General features: G+C 48.7%; 1 protein-coding gene across 6 annotated transcripts in view; it reads right to left on the reverse strand.

Moving 5' to 3' along the window:
- The window catches only part of FRMD4A (FERM domain containing 4A), a 614,651-nt gene that overhangs the window by 204,232 nt on the left and 387,969 nt on the right, over positions 1-22,450 (reverse strand). The window contains exon 1 of one of the 6 annotated variants that reach the window (XM_042991093.1): positions 9,079-9,232. The exons of the other annotated variants lie outside the window; for them this stretch is intronic. The gene's annotated coding sequence lies outside the window, so the exon portion shown is untranslated. Of the gene's footprint in view, positions 1-9,078; positions 9,233-22,450 lie in introns of those variants that run through there. 6 annotated transcript variants of the gene reach the window in all.

The raw sequence follows: 22,450 nt of genomic DNA on the forward strand, positions 1-22,450 counted from the left end.
CAACCCACCAGAAAATGTCGTTGGTTCCCTCTAAAATACCCAGACACTGAACACTTCATCATCATTTATCACCTGCCTGATTCTTGTAACTGCCACTCATCTGGCACCTCCTGTGTCACCTCTGCTTGGCCTCGCAGTCTGGTCCCCACACAGCACCACAAAACTATCCCTGTGCAGCCCAGGTGGGGCCATGGTGCTCCCCAGATCTGCACTCTCCGATGCCCCCTGCCCCTGGTCGCAAGCTTTCGAGGCCCCACGTGATTCCGACTCTGTCTCATTCACTCAGTCTGCTCTTCAACAGTCATCTCCTTACTGTTCCCTCCATGTCACTCTTTCCTCCCGGGGCCTTTGACGAGCTCCCACACCTGCCTAGAATGCCTCCCTCAGACACTCCTGTGGCTCCAGAACTATAGGAAATAAATGTCTGTAGTTTATAAGCCACCCAGTCTACGGTATTTTTCTGGCAGCCCAACCAGACTGACACAGTGCGTGAGAGTTAGCGTAAGAACAGAAGTTTAAGAGGGGTGCCTGGGTGGCCCAGTCGGTTGAGCATTCGGCTTCGGCTCAGGTCGTGATCTCACGGTTCGTGAGTTCAAGCCCCGTGTCGGGCTCTGTGCTGACAGCTCGGAGCCTGGAGCCTGCTTCGGATTCTGTGTCTCCCTCTCTCTCTGCCCCTCCTCAGCTCACGCTCTCTTTCTCAAAAATAAATACGCATTGGGGCACCCGGGTGGCTCAGTCGGTTGAGCGTCCGACTTCAACTCAGGTCACGATCTCGCGGTCCGTGAGTTCGAGCCCCGCATCGGGCTCTGTGCTGATGGCTCAGAGCCTGGAGCCTGCTTCCGATTCTGTGTCTCCCTCTCTCTCTGCCCCTTCCCTGCTCATGCTCTGTCTCTCTCTGTCTCAAAAATAAATAAAAACATTAAGAAAAAAAAAATTTAAAAAAAATACGCATTAAAAAAAAAAAAAGAACAGAAGTTTAAGAAACAAGGAGCTTCCAGGCTGTGGCGGGTCCTTCTGGTCCATGCGAAGCCCTGTGGTTTAAAGGAAATGCAGGCGGGAGGGGGCAACAAGGGTGGGGAGGTGATGTGTGGGTGCTGCAGACACAGGCACACATGCACCAAGCTAGGAAGGTGGGGAAGGGGTATGCTGTGACAATCTTGTGATAACCCAGGAACAAAAGGGGAGACGCTGAACTACAAGTGGGCACCTCACCCCAAAAGAATCTGGGGAGGAAACAGCTGAGCAAGGCGCTGGAGAAATTTACTGTAAAGGCTTGAAGAGCTTAATACTAGTAATGCATCAAAGAGGAAGAGTGAGGCAGACTAGTGACTCATCTATCACAGGACAATGGTTGCCGAGCCTCGGAGGAAGAGGCAGAGACTGGTGGTCCAACAACCACCGGTAAGAGGGGAAACTGAGCAAGGCCTTCGCGAACTCTGGAAGCTCCTTTAAGGAGTCAGATTTAGGGGAAATTGATCAACAGCCAAAGGGAGAATCAGCGTCTCAGTGAGGGTCTCAGGACAAGGGCAGGAGCAAGTGCCGTGTGCTGTCTGCCTCCTCGCTTACTCATCAGCAGGGAAACGGCAGGGACATAAGTGTCCTCGCTCGCGTCCACCTGTGCTACATGCAAATAAGCACGTGGGCTCAAACACCGACTTTTCTCTATCTCCGTTCAACAAATGAAAACAATAGTATAAAACTGACAGTTTAGGGGCGCCTGGGTGGCTCAGTCGGTTAAGCATCCAACTTCGGCTCAGGTCGTGATCTCGCGGTTCATGAGTTCAAGCCCCATGTCAGGCTCTGTGCCGACAGCTCGGAGCCTGAAGCCTGCTTCGGATTCTCTGTCTCCCTCTCTCTCTGGCCCTCCCCTACTTGCTACCTCTCTCTCTCTCCCTCTGAAAATTAAATAAACATTAAAAACAATTTTTTAAAAACACCTTACAGCTTACGGGATTTTTCAGTCGGGTTTTGTCAGTTCCCTAAGAGTGTGGTCAGTTATGGTGGCAAGAAGAAAAGAAGAGTCTAGCTGTAGAAGAAACAAAACAAAACACTATGGTTTTGGATATTATTCTTTGAGTATTTGCATATCTCTCCCAAGTTTGAAGTTCTAGATCTCTGTGTCTAAAGAGGCACAAAACCTCTATCGACTAAGTTACAACCTTAGGAACAGGATGGCGACACACTAAATTGTGGTGGGTTACAGAATCCCTATTTTCCACCACAAAGAAAGAAGGAACCACAAACAAATGCCAGCCTGTTTTCTGGCTCACTCCACCTTGTCCAGGCAAACTATTCCCATAAGCTGCCCCTGAGGGTTCACCTAAAATATATCCTTGTCCTGGATCTGGCTATAATGTTCTATAAATAATACCTCCCTTGTTTCTATATTTATTTAATGCTCTTATTCTGCTGCCTGTTTAATCTGTCTCCAGAAGATGGACCATCTCTCATTCTGATTTATTTTATGTAACACCAAGAAGGTTATTAAGTGCTTAAATAATTTCTGATGGGTATTATGCAAATTGGTATGTTGATTTCTCAGGCTACGGAGGAACTCCCCGTATTTGCAGAGTCCTGGGGTTGTGGGTGCCGAGAGAAAAACTCCCACCAGCATCTAGTACACCTCAGGTTCTAGGCTTCTTTCTGCCATTAACGCCCTGCATTAATTACCTGAGTGCTACATCAATAAGTAAACAGCAGCTGAAAATCTTCCTAATTAATGGCAATGAATGGGAAGTAATCAAAGAACATCACACAGTGATCCGGATTTTTGCCTTTGTTGTGTAGAAAAAGACGGCATTACCACCGACTGACATAACCTTTGTAATTCTTGTTTTGATTCTCCTAGTTTTCTTTCTCAAGATAAAAGCCCTTTCCGATCATTTTTGAAAACTGAAGAATTCAAATCCGCTTTCTGCTTTTTGGTGTAAAGGAAGAATCATCCCTCTTCTCTTCCTTCCCCTCCCCCAACCAACCCTCACCATATTAACTGTTCTAGGACCTTCCAGTGATACAAGCAAGTCAAACTGGGGCGGGGGCGGGGGCGGGGCGAGCAGGGGGAAGGATACAAAGACAAAATCACTTCTCTTAAGAGAGTCATATTTTTGTGCTGGTCGTTTCATAGATACTGTTTCACGGGTTCCTCTGAATGTAACTTTTCTCGTCAGTAAGAAAACTGCAGCTCAGAGAGATTCAGTCATTCACCCAAGGCCTCATGGCTAGCAGGTGGCAGAACCAGAAGTCACAGCCACGCTGGATAACGCCACGGTTCCTCTCTCTGGCCACCATGCCTCCGTGCATCGTGCATCGTCTAAATCCTTGTCAGGCGACGGGGCCTCTAGTCTTAGCACTGTAACTGAGGCCTTCACAGGGTCCCTGAGTATCTGGAAACACCTCCTCATCTGTTCAAGGAATCGATATGCCCCTTCTCATTCCTAGAACTCCATCTCTCTGAAATCTTTGACCTGACTGATAAGCCCCAAATCTCACACGTGCCTGGTTCACAGCCTGCCCTGCACATTCAGGGTGACGTCAGCCCCTGCTGGGTTGCAGGGTTCGAGGCCTCTGCCCTCAGGCCGGGACCTCCAGGCTACATCTGTGGTACTGGTCACTCTGTAGTTACTCTGTTACAAAACACTCAACCATCCCAATAAAAGGGGATTGAGAATGCAGAACACTGCTCTCCACTGTGTTCAGTTCCACTCTGGTTCTTGTCCTTACCCTCCCCTCTCTTCTGCGCATGCGCGCTCTCTCTGTCTCTGAGCCACGGAGAAATGAGTATCTGATACTTGGGGGGGGAGGGGGCATCCAGTGGGAGCGGAGAGATGGGTAAGTGAGCACTGCATTCCCCAGCTCGGTCTGTAGGTAGACTGCCCAGCTCCAGATGGTTCCACACTATTTGGTTTCCTAGTTTGGGTTTGTTGCATCTATATACTTGTTCACAGGCATGTGGTGAGAGCATAATTGTGCATTTTATGGTTATGAATGGCACAGCCTGGCAAGGCTCCGACCATCATTTCCATTCGCTGTCATGCATTATCAATCTAATTCCCCATTACACGCTTTTTTTTTTCATGCATTCCTCATACAGCAAGGACAAAGAAAGGCGAAAGCCGTGTAAAGGAGACTGAGTCACCAGAACAGGCTAGTTTTGATGGAAACTATGGAGTTATAGCCTGAGGTTTGGGGGGGAGAGCTTCTGGCTCATTTGAAGTGAAAATTATCATTAAAAGGTTTAGGGTTTTGCATCAGTACCAAGACTTCTAGCCCTAAGGTTGGTAAGGCATTACCAACTGTGAAAGAGGGGCCACACTACGGTGCAGACTAAGACACGGTTAGACACAGGATGACCCAACAGGGTACATTTCACTTTAGACCAGCGGGCTTTCTAGGTTTCTAAGGATGCCTAACTGTCTCCGTGTGGGAGCACAGTATGATAAATTCCCTCAGTGATTTACTTACTCCAGGAGGACCCACTGAGTGCCCATGATGATCAGGGACTTAAACACCATGAGCATATGTGAACATAAAGTATACAGTAACCATGGACAGGCAAATGACTGCTAATAAGAGGGAAACCAGAAAACACGTGTGAATGTCGTCAGAGTTCAGGGGGACGAGTGTGCATGGACAGATAATCTCGACCGCGGACTAGTTTCTTCTTGTACTGCATCATGGAATGGCCAGAGTTTAAAACAAAAAACGAGAAACCACCACAGATAGAGACCTGCCTGCCTAACATGCTAGATCCTAGATAACGCACGTCCAAATGAGACTTAGCTCTGCCTGTATGTACTCACGCAGTTCCCAACGGGGCTACCACCTTGATTTTTATTTGGTTATTTTCCTTGATTATTATTTGGTAGTTAACGAGGCCACTGAGCTGAACCAGATCCCCTATTCCTTTATATTCTTCACATTCTTTCCAATAACCATGGTCTTTATTCTTGGTAGTCATTTCCATCTTCAAAGAGAAGAGCATTTCTCTTTGGGGGAAAATACCTAATTTCCACTGATACAATTAAGAACTGAACACACACACACACACACACACACACACACACACACACAGACATACTCCCTCTCTAGTACCCCAAATAGGCATTAGTGCAGTTCATTCAAAGAGGCCACCGCTCTGCTCATGTGAGAGGACGAGAGGCATAATGATGGGTATTTTTAAGATGGTGCTTTTAGTGGTGGAACCGACTGCCATAAATGTAAGGGTGTGGTTGAATCATTCCTTATAAGAGAAAGACACGCTGATCTCTCGGGACAGAGGAAAGGGTGGGAAATGATGGATTTAGGGAACCAGAAGGAAACTGCTGGGGAGAGAATGTTTGATAAGCCGGATTTATGCTGATTCAAAAACTTCTTGCAGGACAGAGTACTGAAACCAGCAAGTCTGCATGTGCAGCAGGGGAGCCTGAAGCCCAGAGCTCCAACAGCTACTGAACCAGCCTCTGAGATCAGAGGTCTTGGGAAAAACAAAAACAGAAAATACCAGCAGGGTACTGGGGTCTGATTAGCGCTCAAGAGAACACCACCAGGTAAAAGACGCAAATCCCACCATTCCCCGACAGTGGCCAGGTTTCCCCGATTCAAGTCTCTGCTTGTGCTTATTGTAGGACAAGTCCAAGTACCTCTGTATCCTGTGCAAGCAGTGGAATGATGCGGTGACTTTTTCTCCCTTCAACTCCAATGTCCTCTTTTGTTCCATTCGTCACATTTCAGAGGGAAATGGAAATGGGCGGCAAAGAATCGAAGCAGGAGGGTGGAGTAAACAGATACCCACAGCGTCCCGGGGAGGTCGCGAGGGAATGGGAGCCTGCAGCATCTCTGGCTCAAGGGGAATCCAGTTTTTGGAAGTCAGGCTGAATAACCATTGGAAGATCTTTATCCCAAGGGCTTATGTCCCCGTAAGGTCTCAGAAACCACTTCTCATCGAGGTGCTGGGATCTTCCGCTATGCATAAACCTAAAGAGAGAATTTCTGCCACAACTTTTATTGACACATTGGGTGACCTCTAAGAGATTAAAGATGGAAATGAAAGCCATCCCTGAATCCAGACTTATCCATTCTGATACTGTACACAGAGTGAATTAAAATAACTTCAAGAGCTATTTAACTACGATCAGGTCTATTTCTCATTTTGACCTATTAAACTAGAAATGCTCCAGAAGCCGCACTGTTCCTTCTGATTTATTTGTTTATAGAGAGCACGAGCAGGGGAGGGGCAGAGAGAAAGGGAGAGAGAGACAACCTCAAGCAGGCTCCACACTGTCCGAGCAGAGCCTAATGCAGGGCTCGAACCCACAAACCGTGAGATCATGACCTGAGCCGAAATCGAGAGTCGGATGCTCCACTGACTGAGCCACCCCAGGCGCCCCTGTACTGATCCTTCTTTTAAAATAAATGATAAGTATTTACGTACGCAAAATTATCTAAGAACAAAGCTTTAGGCTGGAAAGTGCCCCCTCGCTTTTTCAGTCATTCCGTGTGTCAGGCTAAACGCAACCCTTAGAACAGATAAGCACACAGCACGTGAGCAGAAGTGTAAGTAAGTGTTCTATCTACTCACCCACACGCGTGCGTCAAGAACGAGAACCCAAGTTGGAACGCAGATGCAGGGAAGTCCAGAGTGATCTCCCGTGAAGGAGGTCTCACCTGCCCCACACTTACTAAAGCCACGGGTCCCCGACAGGTCCCCTCAAGTGCAAGGTTTCCTGGACCCTTCATCTATCTCATCACAGACCAGCCACACCTTTCCCTCCACTCAGCCAGGCTGCCGAGAGAGCCCCTTCCCGCACAAACGCTGGCACACCCACTAGTCTATCCAGCCTTTTCCCAAGTTCCAGAACCCAGGCAAGGACTCATTCCTTTTGGCTTTTTCTTCGACCTGAGGCTGTAACCTTGCTGTTCCCCCCACACAGAGCACTGTACATGCCTGCCATGCATGCCTCGCGGGTTATGAAATCAGCGACTCCCTGAACCTCAAGGGGTCTCAGTTTCCCCAACCACAGGATAATGCTAATGGCACCAGCCACCTGCCAGGCCATCGGGGGACTCGGCAATAGCACCTACACATGACAGAGAGGCCCCGCACCATAAATAACAAGCCTTATTAATAAAATTAGTTCAAGACGAGCGCCAAAGAGAAGACGGCAACAGCAGCGGCTGATAACACACGCTTGGCCAGAACAAAAGAGGGTGCAGGGATTTTCTGATCCTCACTTCTACAAACTGTGCTTCCCTTTGACACAAGAGGAACTGAAACCGTCTTTCTCTTTCTTTTCTAAAGGGTTACTCCCGCCCACACAACTTTTTGCCCGTCAGGTGAAACTTCTTTCCAAGTTCTCAGGGTGCAACATTCTGTTCACGGGCAGGACAGTATACTATTGATTTCAAAGCACGTCCAAATATCGCTTCCAATTAAATTGACTGTAGCGCTTTAACCTCTCAGGACCAAATGGATTCCAATCTATTTGTTGCATGACCCTCATTTCCGTTGTGCCTTAAATAAATCCAGATTTCATTTGCGGCGGAATGGTTCCATCGGCCAACAGAAGTGGCTCATCCCCTGATCACTCTGGGTTGCAGGAGATGCGCGGCACCTGGAGACTCAAAATCGGATTTCTGCTGATCCGAAGGTTTGGGCTACTGGCCGGGGCCAAATCAGACTCCACAGAAATGGGGTCAAATGCTACGAAGGAACACGAAGTGATGCAAAGACCAGAAACAAAACAGTGACGCGTGGGTCCTCCCTGTCTCCCTAACGCCCACTTTGTCGCACGTTTTCAAGATGGCACACAGAGCTAAGTGCCAGTGAATATGAGGTATTTTTTTGCATCCCATCCCCGAGGTACTTCCCCGGGGTCGGCCGTGGCTTCCCTGGATGAAGTCAGAAGTTCGCTCCTGGCTCTCCGGCTGGGAAAGCACAAGACTTGGATGCTGAGCAGGAAGGGCTGTGCAAGCGGCTGCCTAAAGCCCAATCAGGTGAACGCAGATCAACTCGGCCTGACCAGGTGTCTAAAAATACCTCGGTGACCCTCCAACACCGAAGAGGCCGTCACCACGGAAGAGCTCAGGTTTAGAAACGTGCCTGTCTGAGGTGCTCTGAGAATCCCTTTCATGAGAAGCTGCGAGGACTCAAAGGGAAAGAAGCCAGAGCAGCGGTAGTGGCCTCTGTTGGGATGTTCCATTCATAGGGGAGAAAGCGCCTCATCCATTCATGGTGGGGTCAGGGAGTCCTTCACCGGCGTCGGGTCGCCGTTCTCAGCAAGCTGAGCTTCCGGCAGCCTGGCATGGCCGCATCATTCAGAATGAGTGTCTATTAGGAAACCACCGCCAGAGCTATTATTAGAAGGGCCATCCCTCGGAAATTTTGCAGAATTTGCTTGAATCTGCTGAGCGGTTACTCTGCTAACGAGCTACTGGAGAAAGGCACCGAGTTCCTGCCCACACCGCTTTCAAAGCGCAGGACTGGTTCACCTCTCCCAAACGCGACAGGGACCGACGTCCGTCCGGGCATCTGTCTGCACTACCGAGGCAATGCCGTTTGGTCGTTTATAAACGACCGCGTCCTAAAGAAGGTTTCCTCCAGTTCTCCTCCCCCTTTCTCTATGCATCAAACTTGCTGCAGCCATTTGGAATGGAAAAGGGCAGTCAATTTCAGCACGCTCATCTGCCCGCCTCCTGCCACCCTCGGGCACCCCAAGCACAGGACTCCCCTGTCACTTCCATAAAAACGGGTTTCCTTTAAAAAAAAAAAAAAAAAAAATCCCACCCAGGTCTGCTTACAGCAACGTCCTTTCCTTTCTCCCCGGGTAAATTCAGACAGCGTAAGGTGGAGATGCCGGAGAAAGTGTATGGGGGGAGGGGGCCGGCAGCAGAAGGGAGTGTGGTAGGTGCCGCACGTGGGGTGTGCATTGAAAAAAATGTCACATCCGCGACCTCAGAGACTCCACGCTCCCAGGGAAGAAGTGTCATGTCCCTTTCACCGGCCCCAGCATTTAAAAACGGACACCGAGGCGCTGCAGAATCCCTCCCGGCAGTCGCGGCTGGGAAACAAAGACACGTTACCTTTTATTTGCTGCGCTTCGCCCGGAGCCCAGGAACTCGAGGTTTGCAGCGGCGGATCCACCGGAACCGGCGTCCCATTCGCCCCGGGTGCGCAGGCCCGTGGCCTAGCCGGCGGCATCCGCGCCCGGCGCCTCCGCCTCCTCCGCGGCGCCCGCAGCCGCCCCGCCGGGTCCCGGCGCGCCCCCGCCGCCCCCGCCGCCGCCGCCTCCGCCCCGGCCCCCGCCGCCCCGCCCCCGCCGCGGGTCCGCCGTCAGCCCATCGCCCGCTCGCGCCTCTCGCGCCGAGCCTGGCCGCGCGCCAGGGCGCACCGCCGCCGGCCCGCCCCCCGCCCGCGCCCGGCCCGCCGCATGCTGCGGGGCGCCCTGCCCGCCTCCACGCCCCGCGCCACGCCCCCCACGGCCCCCACCCCCACCCCCACCCCGGCCCCCCGCCCCGGCGCGGCCGGCGAGGGCAGGCGGGCCGCGGGGAGGTGCGGAGGGCGGGCCCGGGCGAGTCCCGCGCCGCCCGCGTCCGGACAACAATGAGCGCCCGCGCCCCTGCGCTCGCCCCGGGAGCCGGCCGAGCCCCGCGTCCCCTCGCCGCTGCGCGCGCGGCCGGGACGAAGTTAGGTCCCGAATGCGGCCGCAACCCGGGAGAGGCCGTGCGGAGCCAGGCGTGCGAGAGGCAGCGCAGGGATGCCGAAACGGAGGGCCCCCCGCCTCCCCGACAAACCCCAGCAGATCCACCGCGGGAAGCCCCCTCCTACCCTGGGAGCCGCCGGCGGAGGCCACCTGGGCCGCACTGGGCTGAAGGTGCGGCGCTTAGCCCTCCGCGTCGTCCAATTGTTATCTCCCTCAACTCTTTGGAAATGGAAGTTGCTGCGAGATAACCTCGTCTTGGGGGCTATTGTCAAGGATTCGCAACAATTACCAGGGAAAGGGAGACCTGCATTTCAAGAGACCTGGGGGAGGGCAACGGGCTGGCGCGTTGTCTTTCCAAAAAAAGAGAAACAAACTCAGGGAATATCCCTACCGAGAACAATAACTCAATTCACATTATATGTCTAAATGTTTACTGCTTCAGCAGCTCAATTTGCCCTAGACACATTTTTTTCACGAATTGTCAAAACATGGTTTGATTATAAAATAAAGGGAGAGGCAGACAAGAGCACCCGCTTATTGTGGGTGGGAAAGCCCGCTTGTCTCAGGGGTAAAATCTTTCTCTAGAACTCAGTCATCGCTTGAAATCCCAACATCTCTCCCTGCGTCCCTCCCTCCATCCATCCTTCCATCCATCCCTCCTTCCCTCCCTCCATCCCTCCCTCCCTCCCTCCTTCCCTCCATCCATCCACCCCCAGCCTCTATCCATCCATCCCTCCCTCCTTCAAGGGAGAGATTGCTTCCCTTTCCACCATCACTGAAGGACCTATTAGATCTGGCACCATTATTTCCATGATAGCAGCAGGAGCAAAGACTTAAACATTCGAAATAAAAAGAAACATTGCATATTCCATCATCCCAAGAATTGAAAGTTAAGTCTTTCCAGACACAGTTCATAGATTCTCTAAAGATCTCAGGCGAAAATTTCTGGCAGTTTGGGAGGTGTTGGCTTCGGTCAACAGAAGGGAATCTCTGTATACAGGTAGCATTGGAGAAAAAGGTGAGCCTGTGATAAAGAATACCTAACTTGTTTCAGCCTGTTGTGGTCACATCTCCTGACCGCGGGACTTGACTTGATTTTCTGAATCTGAGTCAGGGGAGGCCATATTTGAATGGGATGTTTCTGTACTTTGGGAGTCCTTGAAGACAGTTTTAATGCAAAGCCCAATTCTTTCATAATGCAGTTGGCACTCTCAGAGGGAAAGCTATTTCTTTGGAAGAGTATTTCCAGTGCTGATCTGTTTTGACTGCACCGGCTAGTGAACGGATGACAGAGGAGGTGTTCAGACCCTTCTCTTGGGGTATTTAGTTCCCATCCTTAGAAAGAGTCGTTGGATTGTTTCTACTATCTACCTGATGCTTTTCCACCTTGGCCAGGGGAGTTGTTAATATATCCTGAACTGCACTTGTCTCTGGCAAATCCTCTTTCCAAATTCCCCGTCTTAACTACAGAGCTTCCCTCCTCCCAGCACAAGCCAGAAACAGGGAGAGAGGGGTCTTTAACTCCTTTCTTTCTCTCCTTCCTTACCTTCAAGTTATCACTAAGCCTGCCCTCATAAATGGCTCTGGAAAGGTCCTTGAGAGCAGCCCTTGTCTGACTTGTTCCAACAATGCCTGGTGATGTTAATCTTTGCCAAATGAATAACCCCGGGCCCAGCCTCATCGGTCCCCGTCGCCTTCCACTGGGAGGTCTCTGCAGCCTCCTGACTGGCCTGCCCTCTTGTCCCTCAAATGCATTCTCCACACCAGCTCAACTCCCCCTAGAACTCGGATCTGATCACAGGACTTCTTTGCTTCAGCCCGTTCAGGGCTTCCCTGGTTCTTAGGGATAGAGTCTACACTTCTTCAGATGGCCAGAATGTCGCAAGCACCGGGCCCTCCTGATCCATCTGGCCGTATCTCTCACCACCAGACCCCACCAGGGGCCATCTCACCCTCTACCCTCAGCTATATAACCCTCCTGCACATACCCTCTGTTTCAGATTCTCCCTTTGTTACCTGGCAACCAGTGACCTCCAAAACATCTCAGATCAGGTCATAATCTCTGTGAATAAGCATGTCGGTGGCTTCTCATTGCTACTGAAACCATCACGTTATCACGTTATTCTCCTGCCCCCGCCCCACCCTGTGCTTTGCCACACAGGGCCACATTTCTGCCCTTGAAAGATTCTCCTCTTTTAAGTTTATTTATTTATTTTGAAAGAGAGAGAGTGTGCGAGTGGGGGAGGGCCAGAGAGAGGGGGAAGAGAGAGAATCCCAAGCAGGCTCTATGCTGTTAGCGTGGATCTGGACATGGGGCTTGAACCCATGAACCGGGAGATCACGGCCTGAGCCGAAACCAAGAGTGGGATGCTTAACCGAACAAGCGCACTCAAGCGCCCCTACTCCTGGAAGATTCTTTCTTCCCTTGGCTTTTGCATTTCTTGTTCCTTCTGCTGGAAATACTCATCCACTCTCCCAGCCCCACTCTTTGCATAGCTGGCTCCTTGCCATCCTTTAGGTTTTAGTTCAAACGCTGCTGCCTCCTAGATAACCTTTTCTGATCACCACCCACCCCACCGCCCCGTCCGCCCGCACTGGACCCACCAGGTAGCCTTTGTATCATTATTCTGTTTATTTTCTTCTTAGCACTTAACCACAATGTGTAGAGAGAGAGCTCTGTGTTAAGAGCTCAGACTGCCTGGGCTTGGATCTTGCCTTGGCCACCTGCTAGCTGTGTAGCCTCAGGCAAGTTTCATAACCTCTCTGTGCCTATTTTCTCATCTATGAAATGAGGATAATAAAGGTTGTTCTGAGCACCAAATGAATCAATGTCTGTAAAACACCTAGGACAGGGTCTGTTTAAGCATAAGTCCCGGGAGGGTCTTCGTGTGTTTTATTCTCACTCTGGATCTCTTTACCCACCATGCCTTATATGTTTGGGGCCCAGACTAAGAATGGATACACATTTAAGGAAGAAAACTTTTATTTGAAGAATTTAAGTCCCGAGAGAAACAGGCCATGGTAAAACTTGATGAATGAGATAAAATTCAAACTTAAATCATCTGGAAGTTAATGGCAATGTGAAGGTAATGTATCCTCTGTTTCACCAGTGGTGATCCTTGGAGTTGATGGATGACCAGCTTTGCCAGTCAGAATTCCGTAATGGTTTGTTTTCCAAAGCACAGCTGATGCCGCCACCAAGAATTCAGGCAGTTACTTGCAAAGGCATAAAGAATCAAAGGATCTTTGCAAAGTGTTGAGGCATCAGCCAGCCCTAACATGCAGTCTTGATGAAAGAATACAGTGTTTCCATTTTCAGCCTGAGTTTAATACTTTTTGAAGAGTCTAATTTGAAAAGAAGAAAAAGAAACGTGGCTGGCTGGTTTCTGGACATTTTCTTTTGTGTTTCCTTTCACTGCTGGAGAAGATTCAGAAAGAAGGAGAAATACATTTCCTTTTGTCCCTCCGGAGGGCAAGCAGGATTTTGCGACTTGAATATCTGGGGTTCCCCTTGCCTCTTAAACAGAGTTAGGGAGGCTCATTTTGAAAAGAGCCAACTTCTCAAAGAGCGGAGAGGTGCTCCGAGGCTTGGAAATGGGGGGTGGAGATGGGTGGTATTACCCCCAGAAGAGGGAAAGGAGTGACATCTGTATTTATGGAGAGGCCCGTGCGATGTCTATGTAGTGCCTCAAGAGGGCGCCAGACATCTGACGGGGCAGCATGTGGACAATGGGTGGGGGTACTAAGTTCTAAGAGGTGAATCTTTGGCACAGTAAAGGGTCTGGGGTTTGCCCCGCCGGAGGGATGGAGCCTTTGGTTTTAAAATGGACCTTTAAAATGGATCTGTGGCAACTATGTTGGATTGATAAACAAGAGACCCTTTCCTGGTTTAAGGTACAACGTGAGCTGGGGAGAGGAAAGGAGTGAATTCCTGCCACCGACGTGAGTGGGGGATGTAGTCAGATTTCATCGGGTTTAGAGAAGTAAATTAATGTGATGTTTTTTATGCCCAACGTTGCAGAGCAAAAATTAAAGCTGCTACGTGAGTGAAAAGTACCAGGTTCTTAACTCTGGGATCTGAAGTCACAGCTTTCCTAAACAAGTTCTGGGCAGTATGCAGGCCATTAGCAGAAGGTTCTTCAGCTAGCATCTTGGCCGGACTACCACTGCTGGCGAAGAAAGATGGCCCCCACCCCTACCTTTGTGTAACTGCCTCGCTGGGGACAAACACCAAGTGTCTGAGTCCGAGAGTGGGTCTCAGCCTGGGTTACGTAATCCCTTCCAGGAACATGGATAGCCCTGGGCTCCAGCTTCAAAGGCCCATTGGGACCTTGAATGAGTCTCTTAACTCTTTGGTGCCCATTTCTTCACCTTTACAACAGGCCTCACGATATCTATCTCCAGCCTTATGAAGAGTATGGGTTCGACACATGCTGAGGATTTTCAAAACCATACAACCGATAACGATATCTTACATTATTACAAATACGTACTCTGTGCCAGGCACAGTGCCATGAACTTTCCAAGCATTCATAAATTTGATCATCCCAAGATTCCTATGAGGTGAAAGTTATTTTTATTCCCCTTCTACAGATGAGGCACCTGGGGGGTTAAAAAGGTTGAGTAACTTGCTGAAGCAGCTCTGTTAATCAGATTTGAACCCAAAGTCATTCTTTTGTGGCTCAGAGCCCTTATCTTTCATGTTTAACTCCCACCTATATATTGGAGATCGCAATGAACAAGGCTGCCAGCTTACTTTACATACACTATTAATTATGGATTGAATCACAGTCGGAGCTGGATGGCACCTGGAAATGAGGGTAGTATGTACCTCTATATTAGTTCCTAACCTGCCCATATGGACAAAGACTTACATTTCATTTGTATATTTCCAGAGAATAGCACTGGTGCCTTTTCCTTTCATACTCCAACCAGACTTTAAGGATAGAGCAAGACCCCTCTGGGGCAGGTTAAAGTGCTTGACTGATTAAAAAAATTTTTTTTACTGCTTATTTATTTTTGAGAGAGACAGTACAAATGGGGGAGGGACAGAGAGAGACAGACAGACAGAATCTGAAGCAGGCTCTGGGCTCTGAGCTGTCAGCACAGAGCCCGACGCTGGGCTCGAACCCGTGAACCATGAGATCATGACCTGAGCCAAAGTTGGACACTTAACCAACTGAGCCACCCAGGCGCCCCAAAATGCTTGACTGATTTTAAGGGAACCCTGTTTTATTTTTATACCCAATCCTCTTTTCTCCTCCATCCCAGGTCAATTAAAGGCCAATTCTGAACCACTTCAACCCAAAGGAATTCCATCTCCTCTCATGGCTTTGACAACAAGTACTGAAAACCATGTTTCCCTGGGGGACACGAAGACATCATCTACTGGCTGTGTTTTATTTCGTTATTTTTTTTTTAAATAGCGATATCATTTTTAATAGCTATGTTTTATAATCTTGTTATGTTCTCGTTACATTAGATTATTGCTTATTATTTTTTTCCTGGTTGGGAAACACGGTTTTGACTGCCTTAACTCACGGCAACAAAAACCCAGGGCAATTCTCTCTGAAACACGGACGAGAATCAATCAAAACATCACAAGCTAATTGTAATTGTGAAGTCCTGGGAGCAAATGTATTGCAGTGAGTGCCACAGTATAAACCCGGTATACATTAGCAGCACGCTCAAGTACATAGGTTAGCTCTCTCGCCAAACCCTTTCTGTGTATTTACTCAGAAATGGGTATTAATAACCATAGTTACCACTTTGTTGGCACATACCAAGCCCCAGAACTGATTATGCGCTTCACATATAACTCATTTAATCTTCTCACAGTCCCTATGAGGTTGGTACTATTGTCAACCCCATTTAGGACAAAGGAAATTAAGGCACAGAGAGGTTTTATAACCCACCTCAGGTCCCGCACCTGATAAGTAGGACACAGTCTCCTGACTTCACAGTTGGCGTATTTAACGCTCACTCATCTCAACCTGCTAATGGTCAGGTCCTTGGAGACATCGGATTCCTTATGGTGCCCGAAGCCAGTGTCCGTCAGCAGGAACTCAATCCTTGTAATCTATTGTCATAATAACGAGGCCCATTGCCTCATCACAAAAGGTAGTCAGGACAGAAATATTTGTGAGATTGAGTGGGAAAAAAGTTCAGCACGCGTTGTATGTTCAGTCGTAACTTCTAATAGTGTGGCGGCTTCTGTGCGGGTGACATCAATCAATCAATCTCTCAGGCAAGCAATAAGAACGTATTGAAATGATGAGTTGGTGTGGGAGGAAGAGGCCCGGGATTTATGAGAACACAGGCCCCCGTGTCCCAGGGAGAAGAAGGCAAGTCGGTTTCTTAGAGTTGGGATGGGGCTGGAGGCGGTCATGCTGGTGATACGATGATTTCTTCTGCCACCAAAACCAAATCTGACCTGCCCCCAAATTAGCAGGGCAGAGAATCGTCAGAATTCACGTTATGAATTTGGGGAGTTCGGTGTAGCAAGTTTCTAGAGTTCTGGCTCACCAAATAGAAACCAGGTAGAAGCTGGTTAGGCTATTTGTTGAAATGAGGATTGGACACACGCAACTAGATTTGATACACATAAAGAGAGAAATGCGTCTGGAAAACAAAGAAAGCTGACAATGCCTATACATAGAGAGCATTGAAAGCTATGGAAATTGATGGGATCATCTAGGAAGATTGTCCAGGAAAGTGGGGAAACAAGACGGCTCTGGACCCAGCTCTGAGATAGTGGTTCTCAGACTTACACCGGCATCAGGATCACCTGGATGCTTGGTCTCAGTTTCCCCCCAGAGTTTCGGATTTATACGCCTGTGTGTGTGTGTGGGGGGGGGGGGGGGGTGGGGGTGGGGATGTAAGTATTTGCATTTCTAATGAATTCCCGGGTTGTTAATTCTGCTGGTAAACTGAATGGATACCACTATTCCATTTGGGCCTTGACTTTGCTCCAGGCTTCCCAGCCTCCAGGCTGTAGTCCCTACTCTTCAGGCTCTCTAGCCCCAGGGTCTTTGCACTTCCCTCTGCCTGGAATGCACTTCCCCAGATATCAGGAGGAATTAAACCAGCATCTTTTTCAGATCCTTGCTCAAATGTTACCTTATTAGTGAGATCTTTCCTGACCATCTTTTCTTTTCAGTAGAGAGGAATAGAAGTTTTTGTTTTTTATAACTGTGTCACTCACTTCTTTATTTTCTAATTTATATTTTAATGTTTATTTATTTTGGAGAAAGAGAGATAAAGCATGAGCAGGGGAGGGCAGAGAGAGGGAGACACAGAATCTGAAGGCGGCTCCAGGCTCTGAGCTGTCAGCACGGAGTCTGGTGTGGGTCTGGAACCCACAAACCATGAGGTCATGACCTGAGCCGAAGTCTGACGGTTACCTGACGGAGCCACCCAGGAGCCCCTCACTCAATTCTTTAAATGCTCCAAATGACGGTGATGTATGCCCATCTTCCTTAAAAACAACCACTCCTCCCATTGGCTCTCCTGCTCCTGCCCCTCCCCCTGATCCCTTCCCTGTTATATTTTTCTCTATTGTCCTTATCACCTTCTAACAAGACTATATACAACTTATTCACCTACATGCTTTGTTTATTACCTGACCCTCCCAGGAGACCAGGGATTTACATCTGTTTTGTTTATTGCTGACTCTTCTGAGCCCAGAACAGTCCCTGGCCCGTATTAAATGCTCAATAAACATTCGTTGAAGGAATGAATAAAATGAATGAATGAACATTGTCAGACGTGGAATTGTGGATGTAAGAATTTAGTTCTGACGGATACCCTTCCTAACTGGTTACCTCCCTAATCAAACTGGAATTGTTCCATTGTGAAAAAATCTGCTTTCCCACCAGGGGTAAAACACCAGGGGTACAGCTCCTGACTTGGTATGTCTTCATCGTAGGCACTGGTTGGGGCTGGGACGCGGGAGGCCACCTCCCTGTCTTCCTTTCGCTGACCACCCCCTCCTGCCTGTGCAGCCCCCCCACTCACTCTCCCCTGCTCGCCACGTCCCACCCCTGAGAAGCACTTGCTCAGGTCCCCGTTTTGGTCCTGCTGCACCTGTGCACAGAAGGCCTCCCTCCCCTCCCTTCACCTGCCACCCCTCAGTCTTCCACACTCGCTTTGCAGGGAGCCTTCGCCGAGGCCCCGCTCCCTTGCCCCAGGAGAGCCTACTTGTATCTGCGCGTACATAACACTTCATCATCTACATTTCCGCACATGCCTGTGTTTGTCACCCTGCTGGGGATTCTTCACAGGCAGACATCACGGCAATGCTGTCTCTGTTTTTGTTTCACGAACTGTATTTCACTCCGGGTTGCCTACATGTATTAATCTGAACAGGGTGTGTTTAATTTTGCTTTATCGCTTTCCTTTGGCCAAGCATTGTGATAATTGCCCAATAGGTTTTTATAATTAAATCCACCCTGCTAATCTAAAAAACAGGAGAAGAGCCTGTGATGGTAGAAAACAGCGTTTGACCGGTGTGGATCAGCGATTCCATACCGTTGTCTTCCTCAAGGCGGCCTAAATGATGGCCAGTCTGAAACCGTAAGTAGGCTCGGCCTCCCACACGTGAGCCCGGGGCCAACATCCAAGCCCAGCTTTTGTGGAACACCTGTGATATGTTCTAAAGAACCCTGTGTCTGTGGAGGCCTAATAAAAACACTAATCCAGCACATGTCATTTCTCTCTTACGATGGTTGTCCTTCCATCTCTCCTTTGAGTGTCCACTCGGTCTAAATTGCTCTGGTTTTGGCTGGTGGAAGCCCAACGCTCTTCCTTCACACTCTTTGACCCTCTGGGGGGTGGGGGGGGGGGAGGTGGGGGGCTGTGTTCTTCAGAAGATCTCCCAGGTCTTTGCCCCATTCCTACTGCTTTCTGCCGCTCAAAATTCCAAAACAAAGCAAATAAACATTATGGTCTGAACAGCTGGTCCTGAGGAGGAGCCAGGATGTCTAAGGACAATTTTGGTCTTAAGGGGGGTACAAGCGAGGAGACACGGTGGAGAGAAAGGAAAGTATCGTTCGGATCTTCAGAGGATGCCCCCCTGGGCCCTTTACCCAGAAAATTCCCTTGTGGCACCTGGGTGGCTCAGTCGGTTAAGCGTCCGACTTCGGCTCAGGTCATGATCTCACGATGCGCGGGTTCGAGACCCGCGTCGGGCTCTGTGCTGACCGCTCAGAGCCTGGAGTCTGCTTCGGATCCTGTGTCTCCCTCTCTCTCTACTCCCCCCCCCCCCACTTGTGCTCTCTCTCTCTCTCTCTCAAAAATAAACATAAAAAATTAAAAAAAAAAAAAATTCCCTCGCACACGGTTATCACCTCACCTGGGACCAGGTGCCCATCCTCGCCATTACTGTCATCACCGCTCTCGTTTACTGAGTGGTGCCGGGCACGTCACACACATCCTCTACAGTCCTTGCGGTAACACGGCACAGTGGGTATTGTTAAATCCCATTGTACAGAGCCAGAACTCGAGGCTCGGATACATTGAGTAACTTGCCAGAAGTCCACACCCAGAAAGAGGCAGATGTGAATCTGAGTCTGTCTCCAAGGCCTCCAGTGTATTCTGTCCACTGAGGCTTAATTTCGAGCAAAAGCAGAAATTGCTCATTGAAGGGCTCCCAGGAAGAAGCGTCTCGGGACTGCTTTCTGGAGGGGTGGATGGATGGAGGGGAGGAAGGAAAGGGAAGCAGGAAGCACCGACGACAACATTCAGCAATGTGACATTTTGCTGATCGCCACGCCGCGCTGACCCTGGCCATCAAAATCGTCCGCACCCAAGCAGAGCTCTGCAGACGCATGGAGGTATTCGTTCTCCAGTGGGACCAAGTCCAATGATGGGGCATAACTGAGTCACTGTCGGCTCCCAGTTTGCCAACCCGACATGACTCTTGGTATGTACTTTTACAACAGCTACGTAAGGAATCTATTTTCACCATGATCCTTGCGGTTCATACAATCACGTCTCCGATTCTGCTCCCCATCCCGGTAGGGCTTGGAACAGGTCAGTCTGAGTCTTTGGGCAGGGGCTTCCTTATCTGTCCACCTAGCAAGTTGGGACTGGAGTTATGATCCACTTTCCCACCCAAAGATGCTGAGAGCAGCAGGGTTGGGGTTAGGAGTGTAGACGGTGGCACTACACGGCGTGGATTTGAACTGCAAATCGACAACTTACTAGTTGTGTGGCCTTAGGCTAACGAGTTCTAAACTCTCAGGTTCCCCCTCATAGGTCTGCTACGAAGGTCGCACTGCATAATGTATGTGAAATTTTCGGCACAGAGCATGTGTTTAATAAAACATATGCTATTAGTATTCTTACTTGCTTTCTCTGCGTCATCTAAGAGCATGAAATCTGGCAGCTTTCGTGTCTGTATAACGCCCCTTTGCCCACCACGTTAGATGTTGATTCTCGGTTTGAGCCCTCTACCTAAGTGTGGTGAGCTTTAATGAGATCCCAGGTGAGCTAAGCCCTGTAAATAAATCAGAGGAAATGTTCTTGCCCTAAATAACTGTGTCCTGAATTCCATTCCTTTCCTCTGGGTACCCTGCGTGCCCTCTCCTGGTAGAATGTTCACCTTGCTCATCTGTGACTAACCTAAGAAGGATTCAAGTTCATTTCAGTGGCCCGCAACTTTGGTCACCTACTGAGGGTGTATGGTTTGCTTTAAATGGATGCCCGTAGGAATGATGACCGGACACAGCATTTACTCCTGGAGCGTCCCTCCATTTCGTCCTCAGATGTGGGGAATAGCATATCAACACCCACATGTGAACTTCTGGCTCCTTCTGCCTGCTCAGACCCTTGAAGCCCCAGGTCACTCAGCAATGCTGAAGCGACACAGAGCCTCCCCAATTTTATTTGCGTCTTAGGAATCTAAATTCAATTTCATTTTATGTAAGAAGAATTTCGTAAGCTTGTTCGATCTCCAGTTCAATGGCAAGTCCGGTGGGGGTTCCAGATTAGACCGAAACAAAATGCCCTGCCCGGTCCCTCCTGGAACACTTTCCGTGCCTGCCTGGCTGTGGTCTTACTCGTTATTCACAGTAACGCTCTGAGGGTCCTAGGCTTCTGGAAGCACTTTGGCTGCACGGATGAGGAAACAGGTGCTCAGGAGCTCCTGGCAAGCCTCAGGGCTCCCAGTGAATTTGTGGGACATCTAGCTTCTCACACTAGATAATGAGCACAGCACATCAGTATTTCTCACCTACTGGCACCTGCACAAGGTTGTTGCTAGATCATATATTGAAACGCTCATAAGTTACTTCCTACTCTACTGGGTTCCTCATAATACAAAGGTACCTGGAATTCTTTTTCTTTGGATTTTGCTGTCCTTCTTCAGAAAGTATGTTAACTAATAAAACACAGGAGCATTCAGGAAAGTACAGAAAATGTATTAGAGTACTGAATAACTACCAGTAAGACTGAACATTTGGCCCTCTGTGCTTTAGCCTTTCTATTTTTTTATTGAGATATAATTGATGTGTAACACTGTGTAGGTTGGAGGTGTACAATGTGTTGATTTGATACAACAAATCATTTTATATACTTTTGTATTTTTTTATATTTGTATTTATATATTTTTATATTTTTGCAATTGGATTACCACCGTAACGCCTCTATCGTGTCACATAATTATTATTATTATTCTTTTTTGTGGTGAAAATAGTTGAGATCTAGTCTCTTAGCAACTTTGACATTTATAATACGATATTGTTGACTGTAATCACTACGCCGTGTCTTAGATCTCCAGAACTTACTTGCTTACGAATTGCAAGTTGGTGCCCTCTTCTCCTACCTGCCAGACTCTGATAATCACCCGTCCACTCGGTTTTTGTGAGTTTGGGTTCTTTAGATTCCAGGTATGAGAGATATCATACAGTATTTGTCTTTATCCGATTTATCTCACTTAGCATAATGCCCTCAAGGTCCACCCACGTTGTTCCAAATGCAGACTGACTTTCCTACTGAAAGAGAGGGAAGGAGAGAAGGGGGAGGGAGGAAGGGAAGGAGAGAGGGAGAGAGAAAGCCACACCTCTCAATTTTTCTCTTCCCCTCCCCAGAGGCTGAGGCTCCCCTAAAGCTGCCGTATATCATTCCGCGATTGGTTTGTCCTTTGATGGTGAAACGAATGCAGCCATGAACAGTATATACTAGTCTGTGTGTCTTCAAACCTTACAGAAGTGCAACCAAACAGATTTATTCTTTCACAGCTTATTTTCCATGCAACACAATGTTGTTGAGATTTATCAACATTGACACATTTAGATTTAGTCCATCCATTTGACTCTATTGTACAAATATAGACCCCAAATTACTTCTCTCTCTCTTCCTGAGGAGCAAACTACTAAGGGCTCACTGTCACAGTGGGCCAGGACCTTCACTCTTGCTGGTTCTTCTGCCTCACACGGTTGCTTCCCAGTTACTCATTCAACAACATCCTCACAATTAACTCCCTCATTCCTTCAGAGTTTTATCCAACGGTCACTGGGATTGCCAGAGAAAATACGGGACATCCAGTTAAATTGGAACTTCAGGTAAACAGTGAGTAAGTGTGTGTGATATAAGAAATGTCCCGAATATTGTGTGGGACATGCTTATTATTCTCAAAGAAAATTCACTCATTATCTGAAATTCAAGTTTAAGGAGGGGGTGTGTGTGTGTGTGTCTTGTATTTTTATTTGCTGAATCAAGCAGCCCCAATTGTCATGAGGCTGTCTCTGTCC

The sequence above is a fragment of the Panthera tigris genome, chromosome B4 (assembly GCF_018350195.1).
Source record: "Panthera tigris isolate Pti1 chromosome B4, P.tigris_Pti1_mat1.1, whole genome shotgun sequence".
NCBI classification, from domain to species: domain Eukaryota; kingdom Metazoa; phylum Chordata; class Mammalia; order Carnivora; family Felidae; genus Panthera; species Panthera tigris.